This window comes from Hypanus sabinus, chromosome 7 (assembly GCF_030144855.1).
Source record: "Hypanus sabinus isolate sHypSab1 chromosome 7, sHypSab1.hap1, whole genome shotgun sequence".
NCBI lineage: Eukaryota > Metazoa > Chordata > Chondrichthyes > Myliobatiformes > Dasyatidae > Hypanus > Hypanus sabinus.
Window position 1 is genome coordinate 15,190,988 of NC_082712.1, and position 17,509 is coordinate 15,208,496.

General features: G+C 37.1%; 1 protein-coding gene across 1 annotated transcript in view; it reads right to left on the reverse strand.

Annotated features, from left to right (window-relative positions):
* c9 (complement component 9) overlaps positions 1-17,509 on the reverse strand; it is a 92,942-nt gene that overhangs the window by 22,435 nt on the left and 52,998 nt on the right. The window lies entirely within an intron of this gene.

Below are 17,509 nucleotides of genomic sequence, written 5' to 3' on the forward strand. Positions count from 1 at the left end.
CTAGACAGGGTCACATGGTACTGGTGCGAGGTGGAGGGGTGGGTTAGTAAACTTACTGATGACACAAAGGTTGGAGGTGTTGTGGATAGTGCGGAGGGCTGTCAGACGTTACAGCGATACATTGATGGGATACAAAACTGGGCTGAGAAGTGGCAGATGGAGTTCAACCCAGATAAGTGTGAAGTGGTTCATTTTGGTAGGTCAAATATGATGGCAGAATATAGTGTTAATGGCAAGACTGTTGGCAGTGTGGAGGATCAGAGGGATCTTGGAGCCCGAGTCCATAGGACACTCAAAGCAGCTGTGCAGGTTGATTCTGTGGTTAAGAAAGCATACAATGCATTGGCTTTCATCAATCGTGGGATTCAGTTTTAGAGCCGAGAGGTAATGTTGCAGCTTTATAGGACCCTGGTCAGACCCCACTTGGAGTACTGTGCTCAGTTCTGGTCGCCTCACTACAGGAAGGATGTGGAAGCCATAAAAAGGGTGCAGAGGAGACTTACAAGGATCTTGCCTGGATTGAAGAGCGTGTCTTATGAAAACAGGTTGATTGAACTCGGCCTTTTCTCCTTGGAGAGATGGAGGATAAGAGGCAACCTGATAGAGGTGTATAAGGTAATGAGTGACATTGATCGTGTGGATAGTCAGAGGCTTTTTTCCAAGGCTGAAAAGACTAGCACGAGAGGACACAGTTTTAAGGTGCTTGGAAGCAGGTACAGTGGAGATGTCCGGGGTAAGTTTTTTACACAGAGAATGGTGAGTGCATGGAATGGGCTGCCGGCAACGGTGGTGGAGGTGGATATGATGGGGTCTTCTAAGAGACTCCTGGATAGGTACATGGAGCTTAGAAAAACAGAGGGCTATGGGTAACTCTTGGTAATTTCTAAGGTAAGGACATGTTCGGCACAGATTTGTGGGCTTAAGAGTCTGTAATGTGCTACCTACACAAGAGATGTAAATAAGGTTGAGGGGGACGTCACGTGATGACGTAGGATCGAGACACTGGAACCCAGCCCTCCTGTAAAAAAGTTAATAAATCAATGTTTAAGTGAAGAAAAGTTAATCAATACTTTTTTAAGGTTACTTATAAACTACTTCGGATTGTTTTAAGCTATGCCTCATAAAAAGAGGACGAAGAAAACTACTACCGCGAAGACAGCCAAAGCTGGAACAGAATCAAGGCCTACTTCTACTGAAGAACCACGGACTCAGGTACAACACACCACCAGTGAAACAGAACAGGAGACTGCGGCAGCATCGGCCATTTCTAAAGGAAAGGATCAACGAGAACTGCGCAAGCGTAAAGGAACGAGCATGCGCAAACAAGAGCAACCAGAACTACAAAACCCAGCAGCGACTGAAACCGACAGTGAAAGTGAGTCTGAGAGAGAGCCGGACTCTCTGGAAAAATCAGACGAAGATGGAGAAGAAGATGAAAGTTCCTCTGAAAATACAAAAAAGACTTTGAGGCAAATAATGCATAAATTAGAAAAATTAAATGCATTAGAAGTAATTAAAAGTAACCAAAAAGTAATTAAAGAAAAAATAATAAATATGGAGATTATGTTTGATAAAATGACAAGGAAACAGGAAAAAATGGAAAAGGAAATTACAGATTTGGCAGTCAAAATGGAAGATATGGAAGGAAGAATGAAGAATATGGAAGATGATAATAATGGCTGGACATCAGAAAGAAAACAACTCGTGGAAAAAATTGATAAGCTTGCTCATTTTAGTAGACGCAACAATATTAAAATTGTTGGACTTAAAGAAGATACCGAAGGAGAAGACCCAATAAATTTTTTTCAAAAATGGATTCCTGAAAAATTGGAAATGGGAGAAGAAACTTCAATTGAGATTGAAAGGGTGCACAGAGCCTTAAGGCCAAGATCTCAAGATGATCAAAATCCGCGATCAATTTTGATAAGATGTTTAAGATACCAGGGTAAAGAAAAGATTTTGAGGGCGGCTGCCCAAGGTGCTAAAAGAAGAAAGGGTCCATTGATGATAGCAGAGAAACCAGTTCTTTTTTATCCTGATATAAGTTACAACCTTTTGAAGAGAAAGAAAGAATTTAATCCAGCTAAAAAAGTCTTATGGGAAAAAGGTTATAAGTTTTTAATCCGTCACCCAGCAACACTGATAATTTTTTTGGCGGAGGGAAAAATATTTTTTCCCAATTATCGAGAAGTGGAGGTGTTCGCACAAAAACTTCCATTTATTCTCTAATTAAACGTAGAGACTTCTAAATGTAATGGTTAAAGATGACGACAGAGATAGTGAATGGAACTGATGGACATTTAAGGATGATATAAGGGAGAAAAGTAAAATTTTAGAAATATTAATTGAGAATAGTATATTTCTTCTTTTTTATATATATACTTTTTATGTTGCAGGGGGGCTGGGGAGCTTTGAATTGGTTACTACGGGATTCACGTGTGTAATCATGGCGATTGCCATGACCCGTACAATAGAGGGGGGTAATGTTGTGTTTTTTTTCTTTCACAACATTAGTAGGGGGGTATTTTGTTTTTTTCTTTATTTTCTATTTTTCTTCTATTCTTTTGCCTGGATGATTGGTGGGGACACACATAGCAACATGGAGACTTTTAAAAAGATTTCCCAGGATACCATGAAAGTTGAAAGATTAGGTATTATTATAGATTGGAATAACATAATTAAAAATAATGACTAATTTATTGAATTTTTTAAGTTTTAATGTTAATGGGCTTAACGGACCAATAAAAAGAAAAAGAATTTTAACATATATTAGAAAAATGAAAATAGATATAGCTTTCTTTCAAGAAACTTATTTAACGGATATAGAACATCAGAAATTAAAAAGAAACTGGGTTGGAAATGTTATTGCAGCTTCATTTAACTCAAAGGCGAGAGGAGTAGCAATTTTGGTTAATAAAAATTTACCAATTAAAATACAAAATGTATTCATTGATTCGGCAGGAAGATATTTAATTATGCATTGTCAAATTTTTTCAGAACTATGGACTCTTATGAATATTTATGCACCAAATGAAAATGATGTAAAATTTATACAGGAGGTCTTTTTGAATTTGGCTAACGCACATGATAAAATATTAATAGGTGGAGATTTTAATTTTTGTTTAGATCCAGTTTTAGATAGATCAACAAAGGCTATTACAAAATCAAAAGTAGCAAAATTAACTCTATCATTGATGAAAGACTTAAATTTGATTGTTATATGGAGAAGAATCAATCCAAAAGAAAGGGATTATTCATTCTATTCAAATAGACATAAAACATAAGGATAGATTTTTTCCTATTATCAACAAATACTCAAGATAGAGTGAAAAATGTGGAATATAAAGCAAGAATATTGTCTGATCACTCTCCTTTAATAATGACAATGATAATGATGGATAAAGAGGAATCAATTTATAGATGGAGATTTAATTCAATTCTACTAAAACGTCAAGATTTTTGTGATTTTATGAAAAAGCAGATTCAGTTCTTTTTAGATACAAATTTACATTCAGTTGATGATAAATTTATATTGTGGGAAGCAATGAAAGCATATTTGAGAGGCCAGATAATAAGTTATACTTCTAAAATTAAGAAGGAATATATGATAGAAATAGATCAATTGGAAAAAGAGATTATAAAATTAGAAAAAGAATCTCAAAGAAATATGACAGAAGAAAAACAAATTATTAATAAGAAGTTAAAATATAATACACTCCGGACATATCGAACAGAAAAAGCAATTATGAGAACTAAACAGAGATATTATGAACTAGGTGAAAGATCACATAAAGTTCTTGCATGGCAGTTAAAAACAGATCAGATTTCTAAAACAATAAATGCAATTCAAACAGAAGTGAATGAAATTACTTATAAGCCTCTAGAAATTAATGAGGCTTTTAAGAATTTTTATTCTGAGTTGTATAAATCAGAATCAAAGAATGATGACGTTAAGATAGAAGAATTTTTATCACAAATAACTCTTCCAAAATTAAATACAGAAGAACAGAAGGGATTAGGTATGCCTTTTACATTGAAGGAAGTTGAAGAAGCTCTGGGATCACTCCAAAGTAATAAATCTCCAGGAGAAGATGGTTTTCCGCCTGAATTTTATAAAAAGTTTAAAGACTTATTAATTCCTCCTTTTATGGAGTTAATACATCAAGCGGAAAGAACGCATAAACTTCCAGAATCTTTTTCAACAGCTATTTTAATAGTATTGCCAAAAAAAGATAGAGACCTTTTAAAACCAGCATCATATAGACCTATTTCTTTATTAAACACTGATTATAAAATAATAGCAAAAATCTTATCTAATAGGTTATCTAAATGCTTACCAAAATTAGTGCATATGGATCACACAGGATTTATCAAAAATAGACAATCGGCAGATAATGTAACCCGGTTATTTAGTATAATCCATTTAGCGCAAAAGAGGGAGGAAACGAGTGTGGCAGTTGCTTTGGATGCAGAAAAAGCATTTGATAGATTGGAATGGGATTTTTTATTTAAGGTATTGGAAAAATATGGATTAGGAACATCATTTATAAAATGGATTAAAACCTTAAATACTAATCCCAAAGCTAAAGTAGTGACAAATGGTCAAATTTCACCATCATTTCAATTAACAAGATCAACTAGGCAAGGTTGCCCATTATCACCTGCTTTGTTTGTGTTGGCAATAGAACTGCTAGCTGAATTAATTAGAATGGACCCAGATATTAAGGGTTTCAGAGTTAATCAGGAAGAATACAAGATTAACTTATTTGCTGATGATGTTCTACTTTATTTAACAGATCCATTACATTCACTACGCAAATTATCTTATAGATTAGAAGAATATGGGAAAATATCGGGTTATAAAATAAATTGGGATAAAAGTGAAATTTTACCTCTTACTAAAGGAGATTATAATCAATGTCGATTAATTACTCAATTTAGATGGCCAGCAAATAATATAAAATATTTAGGTATAAGAGTTGATAATGACATAAAAAACTTATACAAATTAAATTATTTAGCACTTTTGAAAAAAATTCAGGAAGATCTTGATAAATGGATGGCATTACCAATAACATTAGTAGGTAGAGTAAATACTATAAAAATGAATATATTCCCTAGACTACAATATTTATTTCAATCATTACCAATACAATTACCCCAGAAGTTTTTTCAAGAGTTAAACAAATATGTGAGGAAATTTCTCTGGAAAGGTAAGATGTCAAGAATATCGTTGGAAAAATTGACATGGAAATTTAATCTAGGAGGATTACAACTTCCAAATTTTAAGAATTATTATAAAGCAAATCAACTTAGATTTATTGCATCTTTTTTCGAGAAAGATAAACCGGCATGGATTAGAATAGAATTAGATAAAATAGGAGAAAACGTACCAGAAGATTTTATATACAAATGGGAATCTAAATAGATACGGGAAAAGAAAGAATCTCCTATATTAAAACATTTGATTGACTTATGGAATAAGATAAATGTTGATGATGAGACAAAAAAATCTTTATTAGCAAAGAGATCTTTAATTCAAAATAGACTTATTCCTTTCACAATGGACAATCAACTTTTATATAATTGGATTCAAAAAGGGATTAGATATATAGGAGATTGTTTTGAAGGAGATATATTAATGTCATTTGATCAATTAAAGAATAAATATAAAGTATCAAATAACACTTTATTTTGTTATTTTCAATTAAGGGCTTATTTAAGAGAAAAATTAGGTCAGACAATGTTATTGCCGAAATCTAATGAAATAGAAATTTTAATTCAAAAAGGAAATATTAAAAAATTTATATCTTGTATGTATAATTTGATTCAAAAACAGGCAATTAAACAAGGAGTCCATAAGTCAAGACAAAAATGGGAAAGTGATTTGAATATTAAAATTGAAGAAACAAATTGGTCAAGATTATGTCTTGACAGTATGACAAATACAATAAATGTTCGGTTAAGATTAGTGCAGTATAATTTTTTCTACATCAATTATATATTACACCACAAAAAATAAATAAATTAAATCCAAATTTATCGGATCAGTGTTTCCGATGTAACCAGGAAACTGGTACTTTTTTACATTCTACATGGTCTTGTTCTAAAATTCAACCTTTTTGGACAAATTTAAGACTTATACTGGAACAAATTACAGGAACACAACTTCCTCATAATCCAATACTACTCTTACTAGGTGATATTGAAGGGATAAAACCGAAACTTAAACTAAATAAATACCAGAAAGAATTCATAAAAATTGCACTGGCAGTAGCCAAAAAAGCTATTGCAGTTACTTGGAAATCAGATACATATTTAAGTATAGACTCTTGGAAGAAAGAAATCTATGGCTGTATTCCATTAGAAAAAATTACTTATAATTTAAGAGATAAATATGAAACATTTCTGAAAATTTGAAGCCCTTATTTACAAAAGACAGGACTAAATATATAGATGCTCTGAAGATGAAACTAATTGGTTATTTGGGGAAATAAATAAATATATATATTAAAGTTATTACGAACTCCATGGAGCATGTGGAGATCTACCAACAACCAGGCACTCTTTCTTTCTTTCTTTTTTTTCTCTTTCTTTCTCTTTTTTTTACTATAGGATAGTTAGGGGGGAGGGGGAAGGGTTATATACATATCTTTTTTTTCATATTTCATTCTGTAATTACTTAAAAATGCAATAAAAAAAGTTTTCAAAAGAGATGTAAATAAGGTTAAAAGTGCACAGAAAAATTTACCAGGATGTTGCTGGGTCTGGAGGACCTGAATTAAGGAAAGATTGAATCACTTTGGACTGTAATCCTTAGAACGTAGAAGCTTGAGAGGAGATTTGATAGAGTATGCAAAAATATGAGGGGTACAGATGGGGTAAATGCAAGCAGGCTTTTTCCACTGAGGTTGCGTGGGACTAAAACTAGAGGTCATAGGTTAAGGGTGAAAAGTTTAAGGGGAACATGAGAGGAAACTTCTTCACTCAGAGGGTTGTGAGAATGTGGAACGAGCTGCCAGCACAAGTGGTGAATGCGAGCTTTATTTCGACGTATAAGAGAAGTTTGGTGGAGTGCATATATTGTAGGTACAAGGAGGGCTATGGACCCGGTGCAGGTCAATGGGAGTAGGCAGTTTAAACGGCTCGGCATGCGTTAGATGGGCCAGAGGACCTGTTTCTGTGCTGTACTTCTCTATGACAATGACATCAGTATGTTGAGATCATAGAAAAGGAAACCAACAAAGTGTGACAGGGAGAGTGCAGTGCAGGATGACAGTAACATGTGAGGGGCTAGATTGTGAGGTGAAGTGTTCATTTTGAGAGGTATGAGTGGCCCATTCAATTGTCTGGTAACAGCAGGGTAGAAGCTGTCCTTGAACCTGGTGGTGTGTAATTTCAGACATTTATATCTTATACGCAAGAGATTCTGCAGATGCTGGAAATTCAGATGCTGGAACTCAGCAGGTCAGACAGCATCTACGGAGAGAAAACATAGAAAACCTACAGCACAATACAGGCCCTTCGGCCCACAAAGCAGTGCCAAACACGTCCTTGCCTTAGAAATTACCTAGAGTTATGCATAACCGTCTATTTTACTCAGCTCTGTGTACCTGTCCAGGAGTCTCTTAAAAGACCCTATCGTATTCAAAGAGAGGAATAAGCAGTCAACGTTTCAAGCTGAAACCCTTCATCAGGGCTTTGTAGCCTCTACCGAATGAGGGGTGGGGGTGAGAGACAATGTCTGGGGTGGGGGCGAGAGACAATGTCTGGGGTAGGGGCAAGAGACAATGTCTGAGGTGGGGGTGAGAGACAATGTCTGGGGTGGGGGTGAGAGACAATGTCTGGGTGGGGGTGAGAGACAATGTCTGGGGTGGGGGCGAGAGACAATGTCTGGGGTGGGGGTGAGAGACAATGTCTGGGGTGGGGGTGAGAGACAATGTCTGGGGTAGTGGTGAGAGACAATGTCTGGGGTGGGGGCGAGAGACAATGTCTGGGGTGGGGGCGAGAGACAATGTCTGGGGTGGGGGTGAGAGACAATGTCTGGGGTGGAGGTGAGAGACAATGTCTGGGGTGGGGGCGAGAGACAATGTCTGGGGTGGGGGCGAGAGACAATGTCTGGGGTGGGGGTGAGAGACAATGTCTGGGGTGGCGGTGAGAGACAATGTCTGGGGTGGGGGCGAGAGACAATGTCTGGGGTCGTGGTGAGAGACAATGTCTGGGGTGGGGGTGAGAGACAATGTCTGGGGTGGGGGCGAGAGACAATGTCTGGGGTGGGGGTGAGAGACAATGTCTGGGGTGGGGGCGAGAGACAATGTCTGGGGTGGGGGTGAGAGACAATGTCTGAGGTGGGGGCGAGAGACAATGTCTAGGGTAGGGGCGAGAGACAATGTCTGAGGTGGGGGCGAGAGACAATGTCTGGGGTGGGGGTGAGAGACAATGTCTGGGGTGGGGGTGAGAGACAATGTCTGGGGTAGGGGCGAGAGACAATGTCTGAGGTGGGGGTGAGAGACAATGTCTGGGTGGGGGCGAGAGACAATGTCTGGGGTGGGGGTGAGAGACAATGTCTGGGGTGGGGGCGAGAGACAATGTCTGGGGTGGGGGTGAGAGACAATGTCTGGGGTGGGGGTGAGAGACAATGTCTGGGGTGGGTATTTTGGCTGCTTTACTGATCAGCAGGAAGTGTAGATGGAGACCTTGGGGGGAGGCTGGTTTCTCTGATGTGCTGAGCTGTGTCCACTTGTACCTCAATACAGCGAAAAGCTTTATTTTATCATACCTCCCAGAAAGATCATTGCACACATAAATACAGCAAGGCTGTGGAAAAGAAAACACTTTGCAGAATAAAACGTACAGTACTGTGCAAAGTATTAGGCACATATACATCAAAGGTTCATTTTATTATCAAAGTGCATGCAGGATACAGCTGAGATTTGTCTTCTCCAGATAGCCACAAACTACAGAAAAACCACGGAAGTTGTTGAGATGGAAGACATCAAACCATGCACCCCCCACCCCCACCTGCATGAACAGGGAAAAGAAACAAAACTCACAATCCCAAAATTCCACAAACCCTCCCTCACAGAAAAAGCTACCAGATTGCCCAGCCATACACAGCAGCTAAACATCACAGCCCTGACGTCCAAGCTCCTCCCATGCAAAGAAACAGCAAACCCCGACCCCTCTCACACCCTACAATCTACCAGGTCACTCACACGGAAAAACATCAGACCCCAAATCCCCAACCCCTCCCTCGTCGCCCACCCACCAACCGGCACCAAGAACGAAAACACAGAGCTGAAGGAGCCCAATGCGAACTAGTCCATATGCCTGGAATGGACACTGCTGGGCTGACTACACCGCCGGCACAGTACTGTTTTTGTCAAGGTGGAACAGAGAGTGAGTTTGGAAATCTAGCGGGAGCAAAGGACGTTGGGAATGGCAAAGGTGGAGTGGCACGGGAGGGGTGTGGGAGGGTTGGTAGAGTAGGAATGCCAGGGGTGGGGGAATGCTGTGGGTGCAGACACGCTCAGCCCTAACACACTAGGCATGGTCGTTTCCTTCCAAACAATTGGTTTATTGCTCATTACAGAATGTCTCTCTGATGCTTCCCACTCCCATCCCCTTTACCAGCCTGACTCCCCTCTCCCTGCCCCCTTCCTGTTTCAGTCCACAACAGAGACCCATATCAGAATCAGTCTTATCATCACTCACACATTGTGAAATTTGTTTTTTTTTCACGTAGCAGTACAGTGCAGTAGATAAAATCACCACAGTACTGTGCAAACGTCTCAGGCGCCCTAGCTATGTATATATGTGCCTAAGACTTTTGCACAGTATTGTAAGCACAAGAGATGCTGGAAATCCCGAGCAACGCACACGAAATGCTGGAGAAACTCAGCAAGTCGGGCAGCATCTAAGGAGAGAAGTAAACAGCTGACATAGCGGGCTGGCGTCCTTCAAAAGGGCTCTTCAGGCCCTCAGAATAGTGTTAGAGTTACAGAGAAATGAAGCGTGGGCTCGTCAGAGCTGCCACTTCTGGCACTGATAACCGGTTTATTATCATTGCACGTGCTCAGATACCGAAAAACCTTTGCATGCCATCCAGACAGATCATTTCACAAAGCTAATTTTATTCCACATCTCAAATCCTGGGGGAGTAATTTGTGAATGATGTAAGGGTGGATGTCTATGACCTGAATGACTGTAACATGGGGGTCTCCTGTGTACAAGGTTCCAGGTGAAGAATGTTTAATGTCTTGTGTAAAGAGGAACAAAACAATTGTTTCTCCGGATCTGGTGGAGCACAAAAAACACAATAAATATAAATGCATCTGACAGCTTATATACGTAGGTTAATTGTATGTCCATAAAGTGACACAAGGCACAGGAGTGTCTGTACATAAGGTGATGAACAGGAAATGATAAGGTAGTGGTGGTTGGGGGTGTGGAGGGGTGGGTTAGTGGGTGAAGTGTTGATCAGACTTACTGCTTGGGGAAAGTAACTGTTTTTGAGTGTAGTGGCCCTGGCGTGGTCCTGATGTGAGTGGGACAAACAGTCCATGAGCGAGGGGGGTGGGTGTGAGATACCTGCCCTTTATTGGCACATTTCTGTGTATATATGAGTTTGATGCTGGGTAGGCTGGTGCCAGCGATGCGTTGGGCAGTTTTGACTACCAGTTGTAAAGGGTTAATGTTGTTATAGCTGAGAGTGGTAATACGGACAAGCTCCCACTACCTATTAAATGCTCCCAATGGCGTGTGCCTCAAAGAGCCCCTGACAGCCATCCAGCTCCTGCCCTTCACGTGTGGCTCAGCTACTAAACCCAGAGGAACCATTTCTAATGACAGGTGAAGGGGCATATGTGGGTTACTGGCACATTAAGACCAGTCGCCTAGGGCAGATGGGGCTCGTCAGCCATTGTTGGCAGCTCGTCTAGGAGAGGGAAAACTCTGATCTCAAATCTCCACCCCTTGTGGCTGTACTCACTCATGAGGAAGGCCTCGGGAGTAAACCCCGAGGGAAAAATCCAGAGTTAGCCCCTCGGGCAGTCCTATGTGAATTCAACCCTGACTGGCAACTCTTGCAATGACACTGGTCCCAAACTGTATGGGTCTCTGCCGTTCCTTTGGGTTCATCAGATGCTTGGAGCGGAGAAGCTTGCTACATGGGCAACAGCGTGGTCTCCCTGTAGAACTGCCCTGGCTTCTGTACCTAGGCAGCTAGAACACAGCGTCCATGGTTTACCCTGACCGACGGAGGCCTCTCTCATCACTCCCGCTGTGAAGTACTCCCAGAGCAGTTCTGTCTGTAATCGTGTTGGCATACTCATAAAAATATACAACACAATTAAAAATCGTAAGGAAAGACAAACATTATATAAAATACCATGCGTCAGGCACATAGGGTGTAGGGTGCTGAAGACTTTTGCACAGTACTGTAGTAATTTTATATATTGCACTGGACTGCTACCACAAAAAAAAACATGTTCACAAATACAGTACTGTGCAAAAGTCTTTGGAACCACAGCTATATATAGGTGTCTAAGACTTTTGCACGGCACTGTAGAATTTCCAGAGAATTCTGCAGGAGGCTGGATAGAAAGTCATAGAACAGTACAGCACAGGAAAAAACATTTCAGTCCACAAACTACTTCAACTCGTGATTAAATGTTTAACTAAACCAACTAACTGCTTCTGCTACACCAAGTCTATATCCCAAACCACAATTCATGTGTCTCCAAGAGTCTCTTAAATGCCTCTACGGAATCTGTCTCCCCCCCCCCCCCCAACCCCCCAACCCCAGCAGTGCATTCTGCACACCCACCACTCTCTCTGTAAAGATAAATTTGTCCCCACACCCCCCTTTGAAATTACCCCCTCCCAGCTGAATCACACACCCTCTGGTATCAGACATTCTTCAGCCAGACAGTCATGATTCTGTGAAATTCATCGCCACAGATGACTGTGGGAAGCCAAGTCACTGCGTATATTTGAAACGGAGTCTGATAGCTTCTTGATTAGTAAGTGTATCAAAGGTTACAGAGAGTGGGCAGGAAAATGGGGTTGAGGGGGAAACTAAATCAGCCATAATGGAATGGTGGAACAGACTTGATGGACCGAATGGCCTATTTCTGCTCCTATATCTTGGGACCTTACGGTCCAATTCCTAGAGTGAACAGGGATAAGATACATGGATCTGGCAATTGCAGTTTGTGGGTGAGGTCAGAGGGAAAGAGACCATAAAGTACGGGACTGGAGGGGGAGAACAGACCAGGAGGAAGAGGACACAGGAGGAGTTAGTGTCCGGGGTTTCACTGAAGGCAGTGTGACCATCATCACGGGGGCACAGGAGACTGCAGATGCTGGAAACAAAACGCACCGCAGGAACCCCGGATTCAACATTCAACATTCAAATTGTTTCATATCATTTCCAGTAGACAAGTGTAAAGGAGAATGAAATAATTGTTACTCTGGGTTCGAAGCAACTCAAAAAAACACTGAGATAAAGAACACAATAATACAAAAAATACACCAAATAAGAATAAATGCATAAGATAGTTGATACACAGATAGTTGTTAATTGATACACAGATCAATTGTGTGTCCATAAAGTGACACTAGGCACGGGAGTGTGTATACATAAGGTGACTGACAGGAAATGATAAGGTAGTGGTGGTTGAGGATGCGTCTGGGTGGGTTAGTGGGTGGAGGTCTTGATCAGCCTCACTGCTTGGGGAAAGTGACTGTCTTTGAGTCTGGTGTTCCTGGTGTGGATGCTACATAGCCTCCTCCCTGATGGGAGTGGGACACACAGAATCAGAATCAGATTTAATATCACCGGCATATGTCATGAAGTTTTTAACTTTATGGCAGCAGTACAATGCAATACATGCTAAATAAATATAGAGAAAAAAACTGTTACTTTAACTATATATACTGCATGGCTACTTTGTGGGCTGAATGGCCTGTATTGTTCTGTAGGTTTTTCTATATTTTAAATAGTTAAATTAAGTAGTACAAAATTACAAAAAATAAAAAAAGTAGTGAGTTAGTGTTCATGGGCCATTCAGAAATCTGATGGCGGTCACTTCCGGTCAAGATGGACTGGTCGCTAAAAACTTTCGCTCCGCTCTCTTTCTTTTTTTTTATTGAGTTTTCAAGTAATTACAGATAGAAAAAGAAAGTATGTAAAAAAAATATACCCTTCCCCCCTCCCCTTAACCCCTCCCCCCTAACATCCCTATAGAAAAAAAAAGAACGAAAGAAAGAAAGAAAGAAAGAAAGAAAGAAAGAAAGAAAGAAAGAAAGAAAGAAAGAAAGAAAGAAAGAAAGAAAGAAAGAAAAAAAGGAGTGCCTGGATATCGGAAGATCCCCACATGCTCCATGGAGTTCATAATAGCTTTAGTATATATGTTTATTTCTTTCCCCAAATAACCAATTATTTTATCTTTGGAGCACCTATATATTTAATTCTGTCTTTTGTAAATAAGGGCGCCAAATTTTCAAAAATGTTTCATATTTATCTCTTAAATTATAAGTAATTTTTTCAAGTGGAATACAGCTGGAAATTTCATTCTTCCAACGATCTATACTTAAGTATGTGTCCGATTTCCAAGTAACTGCAATAGCCTTTTTGGCTACTGCCAGTGCAATTTTTATAAATTCTTTCTGATATTTATTCAATTTGGGTTTTGATTTTATCCCTTCAATATCACCTAATAAAAATAATATTGGATTATGTGGAAGTTGTGTTCCAATAATTTGTTCCAATAAAACTCTTAAATTTGTCCAAAAAGGTTGAATTTTAGAACAAGACCAAGTAGAATGTAAAAAAGTACCGATGTCTTGTTTACATCGGAAACACTGATCGGATAAATTTGGGTTTAATTTATTTATTTTTTGTGGTGTAATATATAATTGATGTAAAAAATTATATTGCACTAATCTTAACCGGACATTTATTGTATTTGTCATACTCTCAAGACATAGTCTTGACCAATTTGTTCCTTCAATTTTAATAATCAAGTCACTTTCCCATTTTTGTCTTGACTTATGGACTCCTTGTTTAATTGCCTGTTTTTGAATCAAACTATACATACAAGAAATAAATTTTTTAGTCTTTCCTTTTTGAATTAAAGTTTCTATTTCATTAGATTTCGGCAATAACATTGTTTGACCTAATTTTTCTCTTAAATAAGCCTTTAATTGGAAATAACAAAAAAGAGTGTTGTTTGATACTTTATATTTATTCTTTAATTGATCAAATGACATTAATATACCTCCTTCAAAACAATCTCCTATATATCTAATCTCTTTTTGAAACCAATTATATAAAAGTTGGTTGTCCATTGTGAAAGGAATAAGTCTATTTTGAATTAAAGATCTCTTTGCTAATAAAGATTTCTTTGTCTCATCATCAACATTTATCTTATTCCATAAGTGAATCAAATGTTTTAATATAGGAGATTCTTTCTTTTCCCGTATCCATTGAGATTCCCATTTATATATAAAATCTTCTGGTGTATTTTCTCCTATTTTATCTAGTTCTATTCTAATCCATGCCAGTCTATCTTCCTCAAAAAAAGATGCAATAAATCTAAGTTGATTTGCTTTATAATACTACTTAAAATTTGGAATTTGTAACCCTTCTAGATCAAATTTCCATGTCAATTTTTCCAATGATATTCTTGACATCTTACTTTTCCAAAGAAACTTACTCACATATTTATTTAACTCTTGAAAAAACTTCTGGGGTAGTTGTATTGGTAGTGATTGAAATAAGTATTGTAGTCTAGGGAATATATTCATTTTTATGGTACTTACTCTACCTAGTAATGTTATTGGTAATACCATCCATTTATCAAGATCTTCTTGAATTTTTTTCAATAATGGTAAGTAATTTAATTTATATAAGTTCTTTATATCATTGTCAACTCTTATACCTAAATATTTTATACCATTTGCCGGCCATCTAAATTGAGTTATTAATCGACATTGACTATAATCTCCTTTAGTAAGAGGTAAAATTTCACTTTTATCCCAATTTATTTTATACCCTGCCCTGATATTTTCCCATATTCTTCTAATCTATAGGATAATTTACGCAATGAGTGCAATGGGTTTTTTAAATAAAGTAGAACATCATCAGCAAATAAGTTAATCTTGTATTCTTCCTGATTAACTCTGAAACCCTTAATATCTGGGTCCATTCTAATTAATTCAGCTAATGGTTCTATCGCCAACACAAATAAAGCAGGTGATAATGGACAACCTTGTCTAGTTGACCTTGTTAACTGAAATGATGGTGAAATTTGACCATTTGTCACTACTTTAGCTTTGGGATTAGTATTTAAGGTTTTAATCCATTTTATAAAAGATACTCCTAGTCCATATTTTACCAATACCTTAAATAAAAAATCCCATTCCAATCTATCAAATGCTTTTTCTGCATCTAAAGCAACTGCCACACTCATTTCCTCCCTGTTTTGCACCAAATGAATTATACTAAATAACCGAGTTACATTATCTGCCGATTGTCTATTTTTAATAAATCCTGTTTGATCCATATGCACTAATTTTGGTAAGTATTTAGATAATCTGTTAGATAAGATTTTTGCTATTATTTTATAATCAGTGTTTAATAAAGAAATAGGTCTATATGATGCTGGTTTTAAAAGGTCTCTATCTTTTTTTGGCAATACTATTAAAATAGCTGTCGAAAAAGATTCTGGAAGTTTATGCATTCTTTCCGCTTGATGTATTAACTCCATAAAAGGAGGAATTAATAAATCTTTAAACTTTTTATAAAATTCAGGCAGAAAACCATCTTCTCCTGGAGATTTATTACTTTGAAGTGATCCTAGGGCTTCTTCAACCTCTTTCAATGTAAAAGGCATATCTAATCCCTTCTGTTCTTCCGAATTCAGTTTTGGAAGAGTTATTTTTGATAAAAACCTTTCTATCTTGATATTATCATTTTGTGATTCTGATTTATACAACTCAGAATAAAAATTCTTAAAAATTTCATTAATTTCTAAAGGTTTATAAGTAATTTTATTTACTCTTGTTCGAATTGCATTTATTGTTTTAGAAGTCTGGTCTGTTTTTAACTGCCATGCAAGAACTTTATGTGATCTTTCACCTAGTTCATAACATCTCTGTTTAGTTCTCATAATTGCTTTTTCTGTTTGATATGTCTGAAGTGTATTATATTGTAACTTCTTATTAATAAGTTGTCTTCGTTTTTCTTCTGTCATATTTCTTTGAGATTCTTTTTCTAATTTTGTAATTTCTTTTTCCAATTGATCTATTTCTATCATATATTCCTTCTTAATTTTAGAAGTATAACTTATTATCTGACCTCTCAAATATGCCTTCATTGCTTCCCACAATATAAATTTATCATCAACTGAATGTGAATTTGTATCTAAAAAAACTGAATCTGCTTTTTCATAAAATCACAAAAATCTTGACGTTTTAGAAATATTGAATTAAATCTCCATCTATAAATTGATTCCTCTTTATCTATCATTATCATTGTCATTATCAAAGGAGAATGATCTGACAATATTCTCACTTTATATTCCATATTTTTCACTCTATCTTGAATATTCGTTGATAATAGGAAAAAATCTATCCTTGAATATGTTTTATGTCTATTTGAATAAAATGAATAATCTCTTTCTTTTGGATTAATTCTTCTCCATATATCAATCAAATTTAAGTCTTTCATCAATGATAGAGTTAATTTTACTACTTTTGATTTTGTGACAACCTTTGTTGATCTATCTAAAACTGATCTAGACAAAAGTTAAAATCTCCACCTATTAATATTTTGTCATGTGCGTCAGCCAAATTCAAAAAGACCTCTTGTATAAATTTTACATCATTTTCATTTGGTGCATAAATATTCATAAGAGTCCATAGTTCTGAAAAAAATTGACAATGTATAATTACATATCTCCCCGCCGAATCAATGAATACATTTTGTATTTTAATTGGTAAATTTTTATTAACCAAAATTGCAACTTCTCTCACCTTTGAATTAAATGAAGCTGCAATAACATTTCCAACCCAGTCTCTTTTTAATTTCTGATGTTCTATGTCTGTTAAATGTGTTTCTTATAAAAAAGCTATATCTGATTTCATTTTTTTAATGTATGCTAAAATTCTTTTTCTTTTCACTGGTCCATTAAGCCCATTAACATTAAAACTTTAAAAATTCAGTAAATTAGTCATTATTTTTAATTATGTTACTCCAATCTATAATAATATCTAATCTTTCAACTTTCGTGGTATCTTGGGAAATCTTTTTATAATTCTCCATGTTGCTATGTGTATCCCCACCAATCATCCAGGCAGAAAGATAGAAGAAAAATAGAGTATAAAGAAAAAAACAAAATACCCCCCTACTAATGTTGTGAAAAAAAAAGAACACAACATTACCCCCCTCTATTGTACGGGTCATGGTGATCGCCATGGTTACACATGTGAATCCCATAGTAAT